Below are 5,744 nucleotides of genomic sequence, written 5' to 3'. Positions count from 1 at the left end.
TAATGCACAAGTGAACACCTCCAAAATTATTAAATTAAAAATAAGCATTTTAAGGATTTTATATCATGCCAAAAAATAAATGACAGCTGCCTGCTTAGTGGTAAAGGCAGAGCATTTTCTCCCATAGATGGAAAAAGAAAATTAGTTATAATAAAAAGTAAAGGAGGGCTATATAGGCTGTTCCTTTAGTGATGAATTTGTGATCCCCATATCATTTCTGATAAAGTACTCAGAATTGTAAATTGCCATGCAAACCTCATTTGAACTTTCTAAACTCTTTAAAACTCCATGATCTTGAAAATAAAAAGCGTTTACTTCAGATTTCTTAGTGCCTAACTGGAAAAGTTCCAACGTGAGGATCCAACGGGATGAGAGATAGGCATCAAAAGATGACTCTTCAAAGGAATCCTGGGTAAGCTAGCAAACTGCTGATTTTTCATGGTCTCCAGAAACCCTAACACATCTAATTCTGTTGTACTATCTCTCAGATGTTAAGGCTCATAGGATAGAGCAGTCTCTGTCCTCTGACACACACTGTAGAATCTGCCCATTTTAGGGAGCCTCTGGGCATCCCTTGAACGAGTCCCCAGTTTGAGCTTTTTCTTTATTGCCATGGCATGTAGTAGACATTCTTGATATTGCATGGGGATTGTTGCAATATGAGTGTTTGGCTATAATGGCCTCTCTTACCAAGATGGAAGCATCTCGCAGGAACGCCTTATGTTCATAAACATTTCTGTGTGCTTAGTGCAACTCAGCAACTCAGCGGAGTATAACTCAGATGTGAGCTGGCTCCAAGGCTCCTTGGTTTTTATGAAGGTTTTCTGCAACACCCCTGTCCATGACGATGGAGAGGAGCCTAAGGCCTCTCCTGCATTTAGGGAAGTTCCTAAGAAATTATTTATCCATGGACTCTTTTATTTCTGAGTTCACACCTCAGAGCATGTTATATAGACCGCGACTTAAAACACTGGTTTCAACACACGCAATTCACTTACATATTATTCTGTGAATAGATTAGGCTTTATTGAGGTAACATTATGCTTTGCATATCCAAACTGAGTTAAAAATCTTAGACATTTCTGTCTTAAAATACCTTGCCAAAATCCCAATAAAGGGTTGCATTTACATACTCCCCAGTCTCTCTCCTCTCCTTTCTTTCTTGTTGTCCCATTTCCCTCCAACACCCATGCTTGAGAGCAACAAATTTATCTCTATCGCTCTTTTTCATTGTTTTAATCTTCAGCTTTTTATAATAAGCTTACCCTGCCTATCAACCCTGAACACAGTTATCAAGCTATTTTATTTTACCAAACAAGACTGTTACCTTTGAGCTAGTGAGGGAAAATAAAAGAAAAAAGACCAAAATTTATCAAGAGAGTTGAGAGACATATAAAGGCTAGTCTACAATATGGTGGTTGTGAGACTATAATTTATTAAAAGAATAAACAGCTGAAATAACATATTGAGTGTATGGTTTGTATAGCTGAATAAATTCTGGGTTCTGTTTCCCACCTCGAATTTACATAATTGTGCAAGCGTTATTTATACTATAGAAACATTGATCTTATTTGGAAGTCAAAAGTCACAGGTTTATCCCTGGACTGGGATGACTCCATTTCCAAGTCAGGACTTCCACATCTCATGAGATGAGAAGGCTGCTGCTGAAACCATTAACCAAGGACTGCCCTGGAAATAGTGGCCGAGGACTGAGAGTTGCTCAGGCTAAAGTTATGAGACAAAAACAAAGGCTGGAAACTCCTTCCATAAACACATCTCTTCCTTCTTTTTCTCCAGCTATCCAATTGTTTATTTCTAGGTACAGGGATGAAGAACTTTTGTCTTTCTTTGTTATTGATTAATTAGAAAGAAAGACTTCGATAGTCTCTTGATTTGCTTTAAAAAAAAAAAATTCTAGTGATTACTGAGCCATCTTTGCAAAATTCAGAGTTTTAATTTTACCTTAAATGGTCGATCAACCAAGGATATCTTTGTCACATCTACCAAAGACAAGCTAATTTAGAAGTTCAAGCCCAAGGAATGACAGGCCTTCATCCTGATGGTTTTTCCAGCCAGCCCGATTTCCAGAGTGAAGTTTACATTGGCTCTCAGCCAGTTTTAAGACACTTGCTTTGTAGGAGCACCTGCATTGAAAAGGCATCATTGGAACTAACTCCTCAAAGAGGACTTTCAAATCGCTGAAGAAGGGTAATCCAACCTGCTGTGGGATTAAAATGCATGAAGGCCCCAGGTCTTCCATTCTCGTCTGCCATGACTGCTCACATACTGATCAGGACAGCAATCCCATAAACTATTCAAGCATATTATAAGGAAGGATCTGATGAGAGGTAACCTCATGCCTCTACTGATATTTTTCCTAAACTGTAGACTGCCTGTAACTCATCTGAATTTTATGTCCTTCAAAGCATACTAAGATAGTCACCAGGTTTATAGATTGTGTCAACTAGAAAATATTTGGAAGCTTTAAAATTAGACCTACAATTACAAGTCTGAGTTGTTTTCCTGAAGATAGCCAACTGCCAACTACCCTCTCACACAGGCTCCCTTTGAGGCATAAAATTGAATGTACTGAGATGCTTGGTACTTATATTTAGTTAATTGTGGGTGCAATCAGCCAATTGAGGACACAATTAGACACTGCAATTAGCTGCTGTGGTCCAAATTATTGGAGAGAGGCAAAAACAGGCGGCCCAGTCAGAGCCTCTTTAAAGGTGCAGGTCTGTGGATGAAATCACTGATGAAAGTCATCCAAAAGAATCTATCCATGAAACCAAAGAGGAAATGGGAAAAGAGCAAAAGCTGAACCTTATTGGTAGAACTCTAAGATAACAGTATTACTTCACAAGCGTATGTATATACATATTTTTTATAGTTTACAAATCTGCTATCAAAGCCATTTTATCATTGGTTTATTTAACTTAAACTACCTAATAGAAACTGCAGTATACAATTTTGAAGCAAAGATAGAAACAAGTCTCTCCCCACCTAGAATATATCATCTACCAAAGGTCAAATGTTCTCTCCTGCTACAGTTCCACAATTTTATAAGGCAAAAAGAACTGATATTTACCGATCACCTTCTATGTTCCAGAGCCTGCAGTGGACAGTTGTCAAGTGACATTACATGTCATCCTTGTGAGAGCTCCATGTGAGGATGTTGTTTCTCCTTTTACAGGCGAAGAAACTGAGCCTCAGTAAAGTTAATGGTTTGACAAAGCTCAACACTGCTGATAAGGGGCAAGTTGAGATCTATCTGACTTCAAAGACTCTTTCCTCAAAATTATGATGTTCCAAATGTGTGGTTTATTTTCTCGAATAACACCAAATCTAATGCTGGGGGGCGTGTTTGAAATGGAGTCTAAACTTCAAGAAAAAGTAAATCACCTAATAAATGTAGGTCTAAGACATTTAGAAAAGGATCCCTTTGCTTGATGAGAGATCACATAGATAATGAATGACACTTGAGTAGCTGTGATTCTATGAAACACATTATCATAATTTTATATATATTTCATGTTGTTATGGTTCCTAAGATATTGTGGGAAGGGGGAGGCAGCTTTGATGATTTGCCAGCGAGTTCTAAAGAATTTTAATTTTGAATTATGTCTTTGTTTCATCATTTAATTAAATTCTGTTTTAGAAATTCATCAAAATGGTTAAAAAGGGGGGAAAGATAAATGGTCATATGGAATTCAATGCTTTTTAATTACAGAAATCAATTCACTTTGTAATATCAGTGTAACAATTCCTTAATGAAATTGAATTATTTCTTATAAAATTGACTTAATTAATGATTCAATTTATATTAGATTGATTTTATAATACAATTTTAACTATAATAATAAAGTTTAGAGTTTCCTTAAAGAGAGATTTTTAAGAACTATTAAAATCTGAACTTCTTTGAAATGAAGGTTTATATGGAAAGAAAAGATGGGTATAGTGAAGACACTCAAAAATTTACTACTCTATTTTGTTTAAGGAAAAATGCAATAATGTTATATTGTAATTAATTTCAGGGTTTTAAAATCCAATTATTTTCTGAATAAGCTACTAGACGTATTTCCTTATGTAAGAAGGGAATGGAATGGCTTAGAGAAGACTAGCTCCATGGTATTTAATGATTCTTTTAGTTTGTTAATGAATCCCAACATCTGCACCCTGCCTGGCCTTCACAACTGCCCACATGAAACCTATACCTTCTGTGCTGCCCCAGATGAGGCCACCAGCCTGACCCTTTGTGTTTAAGAGACATGCTCTTAATCATTGTTCACTAAACTGTTATGGAGAAGATTAAAGGGATTAATTCTCTCAGTCTCTCACAGATCCTCCCTAACCAAGCTAATCTGCTAGAAGTCAATCTTCCAGAAAGTTCAAAGGCTCAGAATACACCTGAAAATGTCGGAATAAAAATGGTGGCTAAAGGCCCATATATGTTTTAAATGTCCTCGCCTTTAGGAAGATTCTGCATGTACAAACACGAGGTGCTTATTACTTGATCACAAACAAATGGAAATCAGAATAACTATGTAACGCTGACTCACTTGCCACTTACTACTAGTTTCCTAGTGAAGCCATAGCAAATTACCACAGAGTTAGTGGCTTAGAATAACACAAATTTATTCTCCTATAGTTCTGGAGTTCAGATGTCTAAAAGTAGCTGGCAAGGCTCATTTCTTGTGGAAGCTTTAGGAGAGAATCGGTTTCCTTGCCTCTTCTTGCTTCTAGAGGCTGCCCACATTCCCTGGCTCATACCCCACATGCCTTCAACCTCTGCTTCCATCGTCCCATCACCTCCTCTGGATCTGACCCTCCTGTCTCTTTCTTATAAGGATCCTTATGGTTTTATCAGACCCAACCCCCAAAATACAGGATAATCTCATCTCAAGATCCTTAATGTATTCACATCTTCAAAATCCATATTGAGAGGTTTCAGGGATTAGGGTATAGATGCCTTTGGGGAGCCATTATTCAGCCTAACACAATTTCATGTGGAATCCATTTCAGACTATCAACTCTTTCTATATGTGGAAAAGAGAAGAAGGTGGGAAACAGTTTTTATATCCCTTTTTTAAGTGCTTCCCCTTCCTCACACACCTAAGCCTATATGTGCTTTTCCTTGTACACACATAGAGAAGAACATACATACCTACATACTTATTCACATAAAGTTTCCAATGTCATCCTGGAAAACTGACAGTCTGACTGTCAGTTTTAAAGACTTGAGCTTTCTCCCGATCTATAAGGCAGCACAGACATATTTGAAGGGGGAAAAAAAAAAACACTGATAGCATTTTACGTACATCAAAGACTCCCCTGTCATACGCACACCCTCCAAATGATAAAATATCCAGAAAAAAAAAAATTAAGAGAGAAAAAGGTAAAAGTAAAATTCCACTCTGCCATACCTTGTTATCTGAAGCTCCCCAGAACAACTTCAATTATCTATTAGCTTACAGGATTAAAGTTTTGAAGCCCTGATTTAATTTATTTTGTATATCGCCCGCTCCCTTCCCTTTCCCCTATTAATCCCATGTCTTTTGAAAGAAGCGAGAGAAGCAAGAGCCAACTTGTTTCTTCTATCTCTTACCTTGCTAACCAGAAAAATACTGTCTCTGGGGGCCATTTAGTGGAGATGGTTCTCTCAGCCTTGAAAAACAGTTACATTCAGCAGAAAACACAGCTACTACACAGATGTGCTGGAGTCCAGGATCCCTCTCCCCTGC

The sequence above is a fragment of the Pteropus alecto genome, unplaced genomic scaffold, assembly GCF_000325575.1.
Source record: "Pteropus alecto unplaced genomic scaffold, ASM32557v1 scaffold42, whole genome shotgun sequence".
NCBI lineage: Eukaryota > Metazoa > Chordata > Mammalia > Chiroptera > Pteropodidae > Pteropus > Pteropus alecto.
Note: the sequence above shows the minus strand (reverse complement) of the source record.